General features: G+C 38.0%; 1 protein-coding gene across 1 annotated transcript in view; it reads left to right on the forward strand.

Moving 5' to 3' along the window:
- CD109 (CD109 molecule) overlaps positions 1–18,187 on the forward strand; it is a 139,465-nt gene that overhangs the window by 2,279 nt on the left and 118,999 nt on the right. The gene's annotated exons all lie outside the window — the stretch shown is intronic.

Genomic DNA, 18,187 nt, shown 5'->3' on the forward strand with positions numbered 1-18,187 from the left:
GCTTGTGGAAAGGAAAAGAGCTACCCAATGTTAAAGTCCAGTTTTATGGAATATTTCTTAATTTTTAAAGTATGGGGGAAAATGATGTAAATGTGGGGGCCATTTGTAAAAGAACCCACATCTCTTAAGTTTGGATTCTAATCTGGTTTAGGGTTAAATTGGGTCAATGATTATCTTCCTTTTTGATACTAAGGGAAAAATAATTTTTGGGATAAATACTTTAGCTTTTTTTCCATTAAAATGAAACTTTATAGTATTTTTTTTTCTCACTGAAAGAGAAATATATACTCAGTGGTTACAACTGGAAGTAAAGGAAATAAACTAAGATCACCCATAATCCTAACCACCTAACTATATGAACCTACTAACAATGAACTAGAAGCATGTTTAGATATTTACTCAGAGGGCAGAAATTGAGGTATAAATGCCTATAATGTTAAGAGTTATCTTAAGAAATTAATTTAAGGACACATAATTAAGGGTGGAAGGGATTTCACAATAGTTCATTATATTAATGTTTGTCCTCTACCAGCATAGAGAAGTTAACACTATCATGAAAGGAGATAAAATCCATATTTATCTCTATCTGTGTTTTTTTTTCTCCACCGGAAGTTGACTGAGTAGGTGGGTAAGTTTGGAATAGAAGTCAGGAAGAGGTGATGTGTACAGGGGCCAAACCACTTTGTCTTTCATAGGAGAAATGTTAGGAAAGGAAAGTGGGAGGCCTTTTTTCCCCGGGAGAGGTAATGTAGATTAGTGCTAATGATCTGAGATTGTCTACGCACCAGTTGCATGATCTTGTGCAGTCACCTAAGTGTTTTGAGCCTCAGTGTACTCCTTTATAAAATGGGGATAATAAAACTTACTTCCCAGAGCAGGTGTACACTGAAAGTCAGTGTCTAACACCTATTGGGAATGCAGTAAACGACTATTAATATTATAAGTAGTAATACCGAAGAAGATGCATTATTTCCTTTTTATATGGGAGTAGACCTCTGTTTTCATTATTGAATTACTATTTCTGAAAATGAAGGAATCCTGGTCTTATGATAATGGCTAAAGAAAATATTGAAATACTGCATCAGAGCGGACAATATTTCATGTAGTTCCACATTCATTATTAACTAAATTTAATCATCTTGGCTCTACTAATGTGGCAGTTTTACTGCAAAGTAGAGGTCCAGGGTAACATGGATGATTTTAATAAATGTTTGGGCTTTGCTGAGATGTTTGCATGCTCTTATTTTAGAATTTCTACTGCATTATCTTTTCTGCAATCTCCTTTATCAGGCTCTTTTTCTGCAAATAGTACCAACACTGTGGTGGGGGGAGGGGGTAGTGAGGCTCTTTTTTTAACTTTATTCTTAGATTTTTCTTTTGGGAAGAGAGTTGGTCAGATGCTTCTGGGAAGGCTAACGTGCTCAAGACTGTCAGACAACACTATCCTGAGAGCAAAATGGATCTTTGAAAAAGAGAGGGAGAAAATGTACTTCTTTCAATGGGTGTTTTTTGACTGTTGAAATACAGTTTCATTGAAAATACCATTTCTGGGAGTACTCTCTCTCTTTCAAAGGAGAATGTTACTCTGTTATCAGAGGCTATGAGTCATTGTTCTCAAAGCAGATGCTTCCTGTAATGTTAGGACTTAAGGACCAAGACTTTTTTTTTATTTGACTTCTCCAGTTGGAGCAATACATAGACAAATGAGCATTTTAAATCAGTGGATCTTCAACATCCAGAGATCCTCCTAGGATTCATTGTTTTTCCCTTGCCACATAAACACAGACAAATAAATACACTTTACGTCTGATGATTTCATCACTTTCTTATGAGGGCCTCCAGGAAAAGGTTGGTTCTAATAAAGATTCATCTTCCAGCAGAACTGGGTAAGGAGGGGGACTATTTCTGGGTGGCTGTTTCTAGCAGTCTTGGCATTTTTAGAAATTCCTGAGGCAGAGCAGTGTTCCACCATAATCAGAATGCATTTGTAAGTTAATTTGTGTCAGAAATGATAATAGCTAAAGGATTCAAATTGCAGAATATCCTTTATTTTATTATTATTTATTTTATTTTATTAAAAAAATTTGTTTTAATGTTTGTTTATTTTTGAGAGACAGAGAGAGACAGAGCATGAGTCAGGGAGGGGCAGAGAGACTGGGAGACACTGAATCTGAAGCAGGCTCCAGGCTCTGAGCTGTCAGCTCAGAGCTCAATGCTGGGCTCAAACCCACGAACTGTGAAATCATGACCTGACCCAAAGTCGGATGACTGAGCCACTCAGGCGCCCCACAGAATATCCTTTAAAAAAGGGATGAGTGAAATAGGTGAAGGGGATTAAGAGTACACTTACTCTTGAGAAGCACTGAGTAATATATGGAACTGTTGAATCGCTGTATTGTACACCTGAAATGAATATAACACTGTATGTTATCTACACTGGAATTAAAATTTAAAAAATAGAAATAAATTTAAAAAAAGGCAGAAAAGTATGGCTTGTCCTCGAAGAGTTCATTTATTTGTTTGACAGATACAGGGAAAATTTTGTTTACATTTCCATCCCTGAGGCCAGCAGCATTGATTACATTATAGTTAGCTTATTCATTTTTAAAATGTATTCATTCTATATTTATTAGGGGTCAATTATGAGGGTTTTTGGGTGAACAATAGCCCTTTAGAAAAAGTGTTTCTACTAAGCTTTGTGGCATACTTTACGGGTGTATTAGTGCCTCTTTAGTGGTGAGATTCAGACACTCAAGTGTGCTGGTCATTATCCCCACCACCACTGCCACCACCACCCTCATCCTCACCATTATCGTCCTCTATATAGTGAAAAGAGCTAAGTTCATAGTCTTCCATTGTATAAAATAGTTAAGTGGACATAATTGACAAAACATGGTAAAAGTTCAGCTGGTAGTAATTACCAGAGGAGAGAAAGTGGAGTAGCTTTTGGTATTTGAAATCAAATCAGACTCCATATTGGGTGGAGAGTGAGTCTGTCCCTTTATTTTTTTCCCTTCTCGGTTTTTATCTTTTCTTTGGTGTGATGTTGCCCTGGAGTTACATGCCAAATCAAGAAAAAAAAAAGTTTAAGTACAACTGAATTCACGGGTCAGATATGAGAACTGTCCTCTCATCTGTGAAGGCATATGGAATGACTGAATTATTTTTTAACGTCCTTGAAATCATTCTTTCTGCTTTATTCTCCTTCTCTTTCCACAGTTTCAGATGGTCATTTGTAAACTTTCAGTGTTTCTCTTGAGTGAGATTTGCCTCAAATAATAGCGAATACACCCTTTCCCCTCATTAATGAATTCCCTGTCGCTGGTTTCACATAAACCTGATTTAAGAAAAAAACCTAAACAGAAAATGTCAGTGGAAACCTTGGGTGTTCTGTAGGGCATCTTGTGGCGAGTGCCTGCCAATGGGGATTCATTGTTTATTTATTTATGGTGCCAAGCCTACTTCCATCTTCCCACTGAGGCACTGGCATGAGACTTACTCTATGAGTGTATTTATATTATTTCATAATGCTTTTTCTTTTTGCTTTAAAATATTGGAGACTTAGGGTGTTTACTTTCTATTTTTTAAAAGTTAAAAATTCTTCTTTGTCCTTCATTGTCTTTTTCACATTGATGATAGGGTATTTATTTTCCATCTTGATCCAGTGAAGGGTGGGAAATCAGTATTTCTCAAATGTGAGGTGTTAGCTGAAAAACTTAAAAAAAAAATCATCCAATTCAGTTTGGATGGGCTTTCTGCTGGAAAGAAAGCTCCTGAGCATACATTTCATGGGCTTGTAGATCAAAATCAGTCCCATAGTTTTTATGAGAGTAGATTAATTAGTGTGTGGGCAGATCTCCTGGGCAGGTTTTCACAGGAAGGTTTGCCAGTAAAACTCAGCCTGAACTTGTAGCTATGTGAGAATTATTTTTAAAGGGTGTGGACTCTTCACTCACATGTCTTTGCTATTGTGTGTATTATATCACACAGTATATATATGTGTATATATATATATAGGTAGGTAGGTGGTGCCGGAGGATAAAGGACCATGGTGTAATCATGATGTGGTTAGACTCTGAAGCCAGGCTACCTGAATGTCCTTCCATTAGTGGTTGTGTGGTTGTGGTCAGTCATGATCTCACCAGGCTTCAGTTTTATTATCTGAAGAATAGTGGTTCCTGCCTTATGCAATTACATGGTTATTGTATGGATTAAGTGAAGTAACATGTTTATAGCACTTAACAAACAAGAATTATTTAAGAAAATGGTAGCTATTGTTATTAAAAGTGAATAGTATATCATGACAGGCAATTATTAATCATTAGTTGGGATGATCTTGAATGGGGAACTCTCTAAAAGGCACATCACTAGGAGGAATGGGAAGGGATTTAACATATTAATTATTGAGTTTCCTTATAGTGCCAGGAACTTAATGCACAAGACTTAACTTCAGTAACCTTGTGAGGAAGGCACTATTATCTTTATTTTAAAGATGAAGAAACTGAGGCTAAGAGAGAAGAAATGACTTTCTGGAATTCAGGTAAATGGTAAAGTCTGAATTTGAAGTTGGTTCTGTTGGTTCTGAATTTGCAGGTTTATACTGCCTGGAAGAGCATGACATATTTTTTGTTTGCTTTACTTTGGGATATCGGTGCAATGTTGCATCATTCATCTTGCTGTAAAATTACTGTCACGTTTGCTTGTGGTGGTTTAGTCCTGGATTTAATGATATCTAACCTGGATCTGAAGAATCACAATGAAATGCTCACTCTCCCCCTAATTTACTTGAAGCTTCGTAGAATTTTGGATCTGGATAGGACCTGTGAGATAAGCCAGTTCATACAGTATTCAGTCAGCAATTTATGGCTGAGGAGACTGAGGCATGGTGTTTGGTGACTTGACCAAGGTGAGGTCACTTGTTGGTAGCAGAGCTGAAAATGTCACAGGCCCCCAGATTTGCAGTCTAATGCTATTTCCATTATACTCCAGGAAACTTTCCTAACACGTGGAGAACTCTGCAGAAGACCTAACATATGGAGAACTGTGTGTAAGACCTAGGATATATTTGCAAACGTTGATTTTTCTGATATGGAAGAAAATAAGGCTAGCTAAGGAGTTTTAAAATGCTTACTTGCATATTTGGGCAAGTTTCTTATTTCAGTTCAAGGTGGAGGTGCTCTTTATGGACTAATGGTTCTGCATGGCGTGGGGGTGGGGCTAGGAGCCTCATAGATCTTTCTAACACTAAATCCTTTTGCTGGGTTTCTGAAGGTGTGAGTTGTACTTATTAGAAATGCAGACTCAGGGCACCTGGCTGGATCAGTTGGTGGAGCATGTGACTCTTGATGTCGGGGTTGTGGGTTTGAGCCCTGTGTTGGGTATAGAGATTACCTGAAAATAAAGTCTTGAAAAAAAAAAAAGTAGACTCATGGCCACCCTTCAAGACATGGGTAAGGTCCAGGAATCTAAACTTTATTTTAAGCAGCCATCACAAGTGATTCTTAGCCATATTAAAATGAGAATGACTTGTGGGGATGAGCACTGGGTGTTATATGGAAACCAACTTGACAATAAACTATTTGTAAAAAAAAAAAAATGAGAATGACTTCTTTTTAGCATCTCATGAATCGCTTCTGACCAAGTACGTGCTGGAAAGCCTGAGGGTGAGAGACATGCCCTTGCAAGTCTAGGATGATTCATGGCGGCTGAGAGAAGTCCCCTCCCAGACTTCCGTATTTGCTTTCAAGCAGCCCCCATCCCTAAGCATTGGGGGTTCATTTTAAGCGATAGAGAAGCATATTTTGGGGTTTGATTATGAATCAGTGCCTGAGTGAAGCTGAAAGTGAACATACTGATTCTTCAAACTCCAAATTAAACATGTGTTGCTCCTCTTCTAACACGAAATGAGTCACTCCTCCAGTGACTCACTAAGGGGTTGTGGTGGAAATAGAAATCAGATCCTGTAAGAATTTGGGTTGGGTAACCATTTGATCCTTTATGTTGTAAAGAGGGCTTTACAATGCTGAAACTAGTTGTTTGCTCAATGACATTTCCCCCCATTAATTTATTATTTATTATTTATTGGTTGTTTGCTGTATCTGAATGAGAGTGAATGGGGGTGGGTGGGGAATAAGAGGAAGGAAGGATTAGAGGAGTTTCAGAGATTCCAAAAGGATAACATAATATTTAAAATGCAGAAGGCTGGAGAATTTTTATTTCTTTTTTTGTATAAAAAATTCAGTGTGGTTTGTAAATAGTGCTTCTTCTGTGTGACCCTGTGTCTGGTACCGTTACCTTTTACATCCAGAGCTATACAAATGTCCATTCATACATGTTCTACTTCTGCTGCTATATTTGGCATTTAGTGGGAACAGTCATTTCACATATTAGGGAAGGGAAGGGTGTGCCGGAGGAAAGAGTTGATGGCTGGGAGTGGCAGTCATGGGGAGATAGAGGTTTGTGTGTATGTTTTCTGAAAAGATGCTACATTCTGCTCTAAAGTTTGGGGAGACATCCAGGTGGAGATATACAGCGGATAGTTTTGAAATTGTAGCTAGGGAGAGAGTTAAAGGCATTGTTTTCATAAAGGCAGACAATATTCGAAGTCTTGGTGGGAACATGTAAGATGAATAAGAGAGACAAAGCTTATGGAACAAGACTGATGGTAGAAGCTTGCAAGAAGGAAAATAAATCAGTGAAAGGGACAAACAGTGCACAGCCAGAGACCAGGGTAGATTGAAGACGGTAAGAGGTTTCCGAAGCCAAGGGAAGAAAGTTACAAAAAGGAAAGTTTTAATAGTCCCGACTGTCCCAGAAGATCAGAAAAGAAAAGACAAAGACAGAGAAAAGAACATTGGTGATCCTCAAGTGAATGCTTTTAAGTTGAATGTTGGGATCAAAAGCCAAGTTTTAAGTAGTAAAAAGGTGGTGAGAAAATATGAGGGTAGGCTACTCTTTACCAAAGTTTGACGGTTGAGTTTTTAAAAAATTTTTAAATTAAATTTTTTTTTTTTGCAAAGTGGTATTTATTTACATTAAAATGTGAATTACCTGTACACACACACGTTTAAGAGGCACAATCTGCTATGCACAAGAACTATATAATTCAGTATATGGTATACACAGTAGCATCTATTAAGTCAGTGGTTTGAGTGAAAACACAGTACCAAAACATTCCTGATACAAAATAAATTACTCACTCACATATTCTAATCATACAACAGTTAATATTTAAAAAGTTATACACTTCAAAAAACACTAGCTAGATGTACAACCAAATGTATTCAGTTTGTTTTATGAAAAATGTCTTCATATTAGGCTTAAATATCCCTTCCAGGAAGCATTTTTATCTTTTAAATAAATAAACTACATTGATCTCAAGACCATTTATATATTGCCCCCTGAAATATGATCGAAGGCAGACATTACTTCGTATTTTTAAAGGTGTAACTATACTAGAGAATATGCTAAACGTTGCCTCCAAATTCCAACACTGCCATTCTATTTTTCAGACACAATCGAAATATTTAAATTCTCATTTTAGTGTAGGAGATTAGCTGCCCTGTATTTTTACAAATTGTTTCCACTGAATTGTTAACAGATTGTCCTGAACTATCCCATATATTTGAGAAAGTCAAAGTTTTTTTTAAAAAATGCTAAAATGCTTCAGGTTAAAATTGATACTATATGTGGAGATTTTGATAGATTGAACACTTTTAAAGATCTTCACCAAAAGATCTTTTCCAATCTAACATCTATTAAAGATTCATACTGAGTGAGAGAACCTCAAATATTTTCGTGATGCAGTGAGGGTTCATCTTTGGCATTTCTCTGTTAGTTCTAAAATAAAATATGTCAACAAACTTTTTTTTTCTAACTACTAGACATTCTGTACACAGAACAATTTAAATTAAATTTTTAAAAAATATTTTAATTTATTTTTGAGAGAGAGAGAGACAGACAGAGCATGAGTGGGCTGAGGGACAGAGAGAGAGAGAGAGAGAGACAGAATTCGAAGCAGGCTCCAGGCTCTGAGCTGTCAGCACAGAGCCTGATGACGCGCTCAAACTCATGAACTGCAAGATCATGACCTGAGCCGAAGTTGGACACTCAACTGACTGAGCCACCCAGGTGCCCCTAACGTTTGACAGTTTAAAGGAGAGAGGTAGATGATCTCAAAATGCACAGTAGAGAGGTGGTTTTGCAGCAGTGGTGGCTGCAAAAGGGGAGGGGTAGATAATTCACGGATAAGAAGTGGTGGGATCAGGATCAGGAGCACAGGTAAGTGGATTAATCATAAAAAAAAAAACAACAACTTATACTTTTTGTTTTGATGCAAGAAAGAGATGAGGAAAGAAATATTTTGAAAGATGAACTTGAGATCAGGAATAAAACTGAAATACAGTTTTAGGAAAACTTTGCCACAGTTTTTACCTGCCTCTAAATTGTACACATCTGGTTGTCTCTTCATAGAAAGTGGGGATATACATTATAAGTAGTGGCCCATTGGAGAGAGAAGTGCAGAATTGGAGATATTTCCTAGTGGTGTCCAAATGGGTCTCCTCTGCTGGATTGTGGGATGTTGGAACACAAGGGCTGATATTTGTATTGGTATTGGGGGAGGGAGCACAGGAGAATGAAGAGAAAGGGGTATTTATGGTGGTAGTATGCTTCATTTGAAGCTCGAAGGGGTAGGGTAGTTATTTTATTATGGCCATGGGGTTGTCAATGTGAGTAAGAAGTGAATTATAATATATCATCTCTTGGAGTGGGCTAAGATGATCATCATACCGAAGGTGCAATGACAAAACTTGACAAGAAGGGAATTATAGTGGGTTCTGGTCTTGCTCTATGTCTTCCATTCTTCTTTTCTGTTAGGAAAATTCCATGACTTGACTTTCTTCCCTTGCAAGGATGAGGGTGAAATTGGCCAAAGAAAATTTGATGCGGGGAGTTGGGTAGGGAGGTAGAGGGCAGGTCTTTGAGTCTTTAGTTCTGAAGAAAATGACTCATGAATTAATCTAAAAACCAGAGTGGTAAAGAGCTTGGAAACAAATAAGGAGTTATGTTTTGTTTTTTAAAAAATTTATTTCTGAGAGAGAGACAGAGACAGAGAGAGACAGAGAGAGACAGCGTGAGCAGGGAAGGGTCAGAGAGAGACGGAGACACAGAATCTGAAACAGGCTCCAGGCTCTGAGCTAGTGGTCAGCACAGAGCCCAATGCGGGGCTCAAACCCATGAACTGTGAGATCATGACCTGAGCTGAAGTCAGACGCTTAACCGACTGAGACATCCAGGTGCCCCAAGGAGTTGTTTTTTAAGAGTGCTTGGTAACTCTCAGTAGCTTCCTTTTGGCAGGGCAGTGTTGGGAATTTGTATTTATGAAAATGTAGCTGGTGAAATGATTTAGTATGATAAATCTAAGTTTCACTGAAACTCTTGTTAAATCTTCTCAGGAATATAGTTAAGATAGGGCATTACTATTTTGAGAATTTTAAATGTTTATTAGGTATCAAATTGTATATGGCACAGTAGTGGGTGGGGTAAATGTTTGGCTCCTCATGGGGAAGCAAAATAGTTTCATTTCATGTGCCATCTTGAGTTGATGGTAGGGGCTGCATGGAGTGTTGTATTGATGGTTTCAAGGTCAAGTCTGGGTTCACTGGAATAGAGGGGATGGATTTGCTGTGTCTGCCCTGGGCATGGGAAGAGGGAGTGTGGTATGAATGCTGCAAATGAATGTTGGGTTGAAGAGGGATGGTCTTCTGCAGGGCTACAGGGGGCTTGAGGTAATCACAATGTGGATAAGAGAGAAAAGGTGAAAGAGTGGATGTGTTCAAATATGAACACAAGAGCACACTAAGCTACAGAAGAGGGGCAGGGAGGAAACATGAGATTTCATTTGGACTAATATTTTGGAAGTGATAGCCAGATCTGTTGTGTATAGTTTGGGAGACATAGTGGGTCAGAGTGGGGGCTCTGGAACCACACTGGAATTGAACCCTTAGCCCTACCTCTTACTACCTAAGTGGCCTTGGGCAAGTCACTTCATTTTATCTAATCTCAGTTCCTTCATTTGAATGATGGCAATAATAATAATACCTACCTTAGAGCACTGTTGTGAGTATTACATGAGACAGTGTTTCAGAGCCACAAGTACAACATGTGGGTTTTGAGTGATTGAAATGTGGCTTGTGTGCCATAAGCTGCAAGTATAAAATAAACACTGGAATTTGAATATTTGATACCAAAAAGTGCAACAAAACTGATACTTTCTTTAACCTGATAAATTTTTAATACTGATTACATGTTCAGTAATAATATTTTGGGTATATTGGGTTAAATATGTTATTAACATTAATTTTACCCATTTCTTTTTTCTTTTTTTAGTGTACTTCTTTAGAATATTTATCGTAGTGTCTGGCACATACTGAACACTGGAGAATGTCAGCTGTGTCATACCCAGCATTTCCTAGTATCAGATGTTAGTACTGATGCCACCCTTTTGAGCACATGCTGTGGCATCAGGCCAGATCTCTGTTGATGGCACTTTGAATTGTTTTTAAGTTTATTTATTTATTTTGCAGTGGCGGGGAGGGGAAGAGAGAGGGAGAGAGAGAATCCCAAGCAAGCTCTGCGCTGCCAGTGCAGAGCCTGACATGGGGCTTGAACTCACGAACCGTGAAATCATGGCCTGAGCTGAAATCAAGAGTTGACATTTAACCCACTGAGCCACCCAGGTGCTTTGATTCTGACTTCGAGTGGCCCTTCAGCTTTATTCCTTATCCTTTGAGAAAGGAGGAAATCTCCCTAAAAAGAGCATAATACTTTGGGGATAGTAAGCTTTTTCTATGAAAGACCAGATGGTAAACATGGTAGGTTCTGCTGCCGTATGGTTTTTGTTGCTTGTCTTTGTAGCAGCAAAGTAGCTATAGACAGTGCATAATAAATGCATGTCCTCATGGAACTTTATGGCCACTGAATTTGGAATTCATATGATTTTCATGTGTCATGAAAAATTATTCTGTTTCTTTTTCCAGCTATTTACAAATGCAAAATTGTTTTTGGTTCACAAACTGTATGAAAGTAGGTGTGGGCCACATTTGGCCCGTGGACTGTAGTTTGCTAACCCTGACATCATAAGTGCCCTGTACATTTAGTAGCCCAGAGTCTTGTGTGACCCTTGGTTTTTCTTATGTTTTGAACCTAACATTTAGTTTATACTGTACCATTTTATTTATTTTACTTTTAGTGGGTTTTGTTTGACCTGTTTATATTCAGTGGTTTAAATGGAACAAAACATTATTTATGAAACTCGTGTTTATTGAGATGTTTGTTCGTAAGGAGAGGCAGAAGAGAAAAAAACTTTAAAAAGTGTATATGGGACAAAATGGGATTTATTTTGTTTTGATTTCACTTGAAATGCTTGCCTTTTCTGTATAGATTGAATTCACTGAAGAGTTACTTAACTTTAAAGTGACATTACACTGTGAAGCAGAAGCATATTTTAAGGTTTTGTCTTCCATGGATTTGGAGTAGAAAACCCCATTTCTCACTGTCTGTGATAAAAAAAAATGCTGAATAATGAGAATATTTAATAACTTGGTAAAGAGGTCAAAATTTTCAGTTAAGAAAGTGATATATTTAAGTTTATTACTATATATTACTGAATAGCAGAGAGCGGCCAAAAATAATTAAGCTGTAAATACTAAGTCAAGCATATGTGTGTGTGTGTGTGTGTGTGTGTGTGTGTATGCCTAGGAAATCCAGCTGTGTTTGTAAATTTAATGGGAACAAGTTGAAATAAAAGTATACACATACACACACATGCACATATATTATATACACATGTACATATATATATAGTGGAAAAGCTGCTTTTTTTTTTTCATAGAGAATATTTCTGGACCTACTGGATTTCCAATTACACACTACCCCTTCCCTTCAGCAATTCTTTGCAGAGCTATTTGGTGAGCACAGATGTCAGAAGAGGCAGCATATGGTATTATAGAGTGTGTTTAAAAAGTTAAGGGAAGGTTAGTTTTTGTGTATGCTTATTACACAACTTAAAAATAGCTTGACTCTATTTGTAAATCAAATGGCCAGCTCTCAGACTTGTGCCAAGTGTGAAGCCTTAAAACAAGGTTTCTTTTGAGTGGCTTCGGCAGCATTGGGAAGGAGAGCATCTGAAAGGTTTCGAAGATTGACTTTCTGTGGTTATAGACAAAAATGATCTGAGTTTTATAGACTTATCTACAATAATGTTGAGAAGGGCTTTACATAACAGAGCGAATCTTTAGTCTGTGATTTTAAAGAGTGCCATGCAGTGTTTTAAGAGGTGGGGACTGTTTCCCGTGTTTGAGTGGAGCCTTGCAAAAAGGGAGCAGAAGCGGTCACAACAATTTGCAAATGCTGTCTATTTAATCTTCAACCTAGCAGCAGTACAGAAAGAAATTACTATTCCTCATCTACACTCCCACCACTCTGCTTCCAGTTTTATGTTTTGTCTGTGTAAATTATTTCTAGAATGTTAGGACTTTCACATAAGGCTTCGTAAGTGCCTAGGAAATTCCAAGCTGCGTTTGTAAATTTAGAGGGAACACAACAAGTTGAAAAAAATGTCAAGTACTTAAAGTTGACCTTTTAGTAAGGACACACAAGAGCAGTGAGTGGGCTTTAAATTGGATCTCTCTACACATCCTTTGAGCCGCTCCCTGAATCCAGCAAGAATTAGGGATGGGAGGGACATCTCTGCCCTACACTCCAGCTTTTGGGGGCAGTTTCTGTTTCTGGCTCTGTCTTTCCTGGGTCTGTTCACAGACACTGCATGTTTCAGAGTAGCAGGACCCAGGCATGCAGTCAGCCTCCTCTTCCAATTTTTCTCTAATGAGAAAGCCCCTAAAAAGTTTGACCCAAAAGAGCTGCATTTAAAAAAAAGGTAGCTTTTTGAATCTTTTGAATTGCTGATATGCTTGCCCTTCAGTTAATCAACATCCTAGATTTATTTGGATTGTACATTCATAGCTGTTTTTTACTTTCTCCTTGTTTGGTGTCACACTTAGATAAAAATAAATCGCCACACCCTGCCCTAACACACACACACACACACACACACACACACACACACACACACACAATCTTTGTAAATCTGATGGTGATGGGAGGTAGACTGTATGTCCGTCCATGATGGAAAGGAAGCACATTGTTTCCTCCAAGTTTCTGGGCTGACAAAATAGTCAACCCTGATGAATTATCCTAAAGTAATGAAAGATAAATACCTCTCAATAATCTAGGGTACTGATTTGCTGGGGCCCAGCCTTTGCAGTTTAAATTTTTTGATTTTATTCCAGTGTGGGATATTGTGGTAGATATTGTGCTGTAACTACCCAGATGGAGCATTTCAGGGAAGAAGGACTCATTCACCCTAGCTACTGGCGGTGTTGCCACACACTGCCCTCACAGCCAGCCCCCTTTGGGAATTGCTTCTGCTGAAGAGAATCACCTTACCCCAAGGGCACCCCTCCTTGGGTGAGGGTCCAGCTGACTCAGTACAGTTCTCTAGGATCATGGCTGCTCCTGAGCGCCTTTTGTGGACACTGCTGGAGCCTGCATTGTAGCTCTGCCTCCCTGTCTCCCCAGTCCTGTCTCCTTCCTTTCCCTTCCCTTCTCCAGGTGCTGATCTGAAGAGCACTCCCTACAAAACCACTTGCACTTAAAAAAAATATATATATATATATTATATATATGTATTATATACATGTATATATACATAGTGATATATACATATATATATACATATATATATATAGTGAGAGAGAGTGTGTGTGTGAGTGGGGGGTGGGTGGGGCAGAGAGAGAAGGAGACAGAAAATCCCATGCCAGCTCCACATCCAGCACAGAGCCCAAAGCAGGGCTGGATCTTAGAACCGCGAGATCACCACCTAAGCAGAAATCAAGAGTGGGTGCTTAACTGACTGAACCACCTGGTGCTCCCCGACTCCTTGCACTTTAATCACCATCTCAGAGTTGGCTTCCCTGGGATCCCAACCATAGACAGATGTGATTATTTAACTTTCTTTTGAAGAGTAATTTTTCAGATCTTGAAGTTAACTTCAAATGTATCAAAACTAGTGTGAAGAAGTGATATGAGAGTCGAGAAATTTTCAAGGTTTTATATCCTTTTCAGAAGTTCTTGTATAACATGAATTATTTTAAATTAGCTGTGCTTCTTCAGTGCTTATAGCGTAACTCTAAGAGTTGGGAGGAGCACGGATGAAAGAGAATCCCTAGGTTCTCTGATGACTAGCATAGAGCTGAGGAGAGGAGTCTGAGGTAATGGAGATTTTGAGTGGTGATAACGTGTACAAAGAGGCTCCCTTTACAATAACTAAAGGTACATTGAGTAAAAGCACAAAAGTACAGCTGCTGTTCTTGTCAGTGATGATTTTTAAAAAATGTTTATTTTTGAGATAGAGAGAGAAAGCACGAGTGGGGGAGAGGCAAAGAGAGAGGGAGACAGGATCTGAAGCAGACAGCTAGGAAGTTGACAGCAGAGAGCCCAATGCGGGGCTCGAACTCATGAACAATGAGATCATGACCTGAGCTGAAGTTGGCCACTTAACTGACTAAGCCACCCAGGTGCCCCAAGAGTGGTGATACACAGCTCAGATCCAAGAGCCAGGCTGCCTGTGTTAGAATCTTGGCTCTGTTAACTTCTTTTCTGTATGACCTTGGGCAAGTCACTTAATGGTCTCTGTGACTCAGGGTTCTCATTTGTAAAAGAAGGATAATAATACTTAATAAGATTATGATGTGGATTAGATCAGCTAATATATGTAATGCTTTTATAACACTATAAATGGTTGTTTATATTATTTTATTCACCAAATTTAAAAATTGTATGTAGTCAGATCTGTTGGTTGTTTTATTGCTTCTAGGCAAATATGAGTCTTCCATCTTCTACACCAACATTGTCCGATACAGGTATGGTGCTACCACTTAAATATTGGCTGTGGAGATTACTTAAATATAAAATCTTAAAAAAAGGTAAAAAAATGAGGGAAAACTAATTTTAGGGGCACCTGGCTAACTCAGTCAAGTGTCTGACTCTTGATCTCAGCTTGGGTCTTGATCTCATGGTCGTGAGATTGAGCCATGTGTTGGGCTTCATGCTGGATGTGAAGCCTACCTTAACAAGTTAATTAAAAATTGATTTTAATCATACATTTTTATTTAACCCAGTAATTCATAAAATATTATCAGTTCAATGTGTAGTCATTATAACATTATTACTGAGATAGTTTATATACTTTTACTTTTTTAAGTTTTACAAATAAAGGGTGTATTTTGCATTTGTAGCACGTTTCAGTTGCTCATTTCAATAGCTGCTATGGCTACAGCCTACTGCGTTGGACTATGCACCTTTAGAGGTTTGCTAGTTAATTTTTTTATTTCAAGAGTATTCTAGTCATCCATTTCTGTCATTGAACCACCCCAAAACATAATAGTTTAGAACAACAATAGTTCATTATTTCTCACAAGTCTCATCCAGCTTGCACACATAAGATTGACGATGATCGATGAATCAATTATTACTGTGAAAGTTGTGAAATTTTCTAATTCCATGATTCCTTCTATGTCTATTAGTTGGAATTCTGTGGTAAAGAAGAAGCTTTTCTTCTTCCTTTCGTCATCTATTTAATTATAGGGCAGCATGAGCGCATTGACTCTTTATTCAGTAGGTTATAATCCATAATTTGTTTGAACGTTCAAATATTTTTACCATTCCATTATATATACAGTAAAATGGATTGCATGTAACTTGTTCTGCGAGTGTTCTACAAGATGAGCAAATATTTTCAATAAATTGTGACTTGATAAACAAGCGATGTTTTCGCCCGAAAAACAAACAACCCAGTGAAGAAATGGGCAGAAGATATGAACAGACACTTCTCCAAAGAGGACATCCAGATGGCCAACAGACACATGAAACAATGCTCAGCATCCCTCCTCATCAGGGAAATACAAATCAAAACCACCCTGAGATCCCACCTCACTCCAGTCAGAGTGGCTAAAATGAGCAAATCAGAGAACTCTAGATGCTGGCGAGGATGTGGAGAAACAGGCACCCTCCTACACTGTTGGTGGGAATGTAAACTGGTGAAGCCCCTCTGGAAAACAGTGTGGAGGTTCCTCAGGAAACTAACAATAGAACTCCCCTATGACCCAGCAATAGTACTGCTAGGAATTTACCCAAAGGATACAGCAATGCTGAGGCATAGGAGCACATGTACCCCAATGTTCATAGCAGCACTCTCCACAATAGCTAAAACTTGGAAAGAGCCTAAGTGTCCATCAACAGATGAATGGATCAAGAAGATGTGGTTTATCTATACCATGGAATACTACATGGCAATGAGAAACAATGAAATCTGGCCATGTGTAGCAACATGGATGGACCTTGAGGGTGTTATGCTGAGCAAAATAAGTCAGGCAGAGAAGGACAAATATCATATGTTTGCACGTATGGGAGGATTAGGAGGAACTTGACGGAGGAACAAGGGGGAAAAGAAGAGAGGAAATGGTGGGGGAAAGGGAGAGAGGCAAACCATGAGAGACTCTTGAATGCTGACAAAAACTGGGGACTGATGGATGTTGGGGGGGAGGAGGGATGGGCATGGAGGAGGGCACTTGTGGGGATGAGCACTGAGTGTTATGTGGAAACTAATTTGACAATAAACTATTTGTAAAAAAATAAAATAAAATAAAATTTAAAAAAAATTTAAAAAAAAACAAGCATGTTTTGCAATAGAAGTAGTATGTGATGCCGTATGTCACGTGATCACAACTGAGCCAATGGTTCTTGAAATTTGCTATACAAGTACTTTGGATTACAAGCACGTTTCTGGAATGAATTATGAATTATGAATTTTCAAACCATACAAACTGAAGTTTTACTTATTATTTGTATAATATTTCATTTATATATTTATATTAATATAATTTATACAAATATATATCATGAAATGATTAGACAATTTGAACATTCAAATAAAGACTTTTTTTTCCTGCAGATTTCCCATATTATCCCTGTCCCTACACATGCATAGCCTCCTTATCAACATCACTAACCAGAATGATACATATTTTTTTAGCAAGGGTGAACGTGCACTGACACATCATAAACAACCGAAGTACAACTGTTTACTTTGGGTTCTTTCTTGGCATTGTATATTCCGTGGGGTTTGGCAAATGTATAATCCTGTATATATATATATATACATAATATAATCATTATAATATCATACAGAGTATTTTCACTGCCCTGAAAACCCTCTGTGCTCTGCCTATTCATCTTTCCCTGCCACCTTGCAACAACCTGATCTTTTTATTGTATCCATAGTTTTGCTTTTTCCAGCTGTCATTTAGTTGGAATTATATAGTATGTAGCCTTTTCAGATTGGCTTCTTTGACTTTGTAATATGCACTTAAGGTTCCTTCATGTCTTTTCATGGCCTATTAGCTCATTTCTTTTCAGAACTGAATGATATTCCATCCTCTGGATGTATCACAGTTTATTTATCCACTCACTGTCTATGGGAAACTTGGTTGCTTCCAAGCTTTGGTAATTATTAATAAAGCTGCTGTAAATAATCTGTGTGCAGATTTTTGTGGGGTCGTAAAAGTTTTCAACTCTTTTGAGTAAATACCAAGGAAATATGATCGTTGGATCATGTGGTAAAGGTATGTTCAGTTTTGTAGGAAATTGCCAAACCGTCTTCCTAAGTGGCTGTACCATTTTGCACTGCAGACCATCAGTATGTAAGAGCTCCTGTTGCTCCATGTCCTGGCCAGCATTTGATGTTGTCAGTGACTCATGCCAGCGTACTGGTATCTTAGTGTTTAATTTGCATTTCTCTATGATGTGGAGCATCTTCTATTATGCTTACTTACCATCTGTATATCTTCTTTGCTGAGTTGTCTATTAATATTTTGGCCCATTTTTAGTCAAGTTATTCATTTTCTTATTATTGAGTTTTATTTCTTTTTAATTTTTACTTATTTATTTTATTAATTTTTTTTAATGTTTATTTTTGAGAGAGAGAGATAGAGCATAAGTGGAGGAGGGGCAGGGAGAGAGGGAGACACAGAATCTAAAGCAGGCTCCAGGCTCTGAGGTGTCAGCACAG

Source organism: Hyaena hyaena, unplaced genomic scaffold (assembly GCF_003009895.1).
Source record: "Hyaena hyaena isolate Hyena2069 unplaced genomic scaffold, ASM300989v1 scaffold_322, whole genome shotgun sequence".
Taxonomy (NCBI): Eukaryota; Metazoa; Chordata; class Mammalia; order Carnivora; family Hyaenidae; genus Hyaena; species Hyaena hyaena.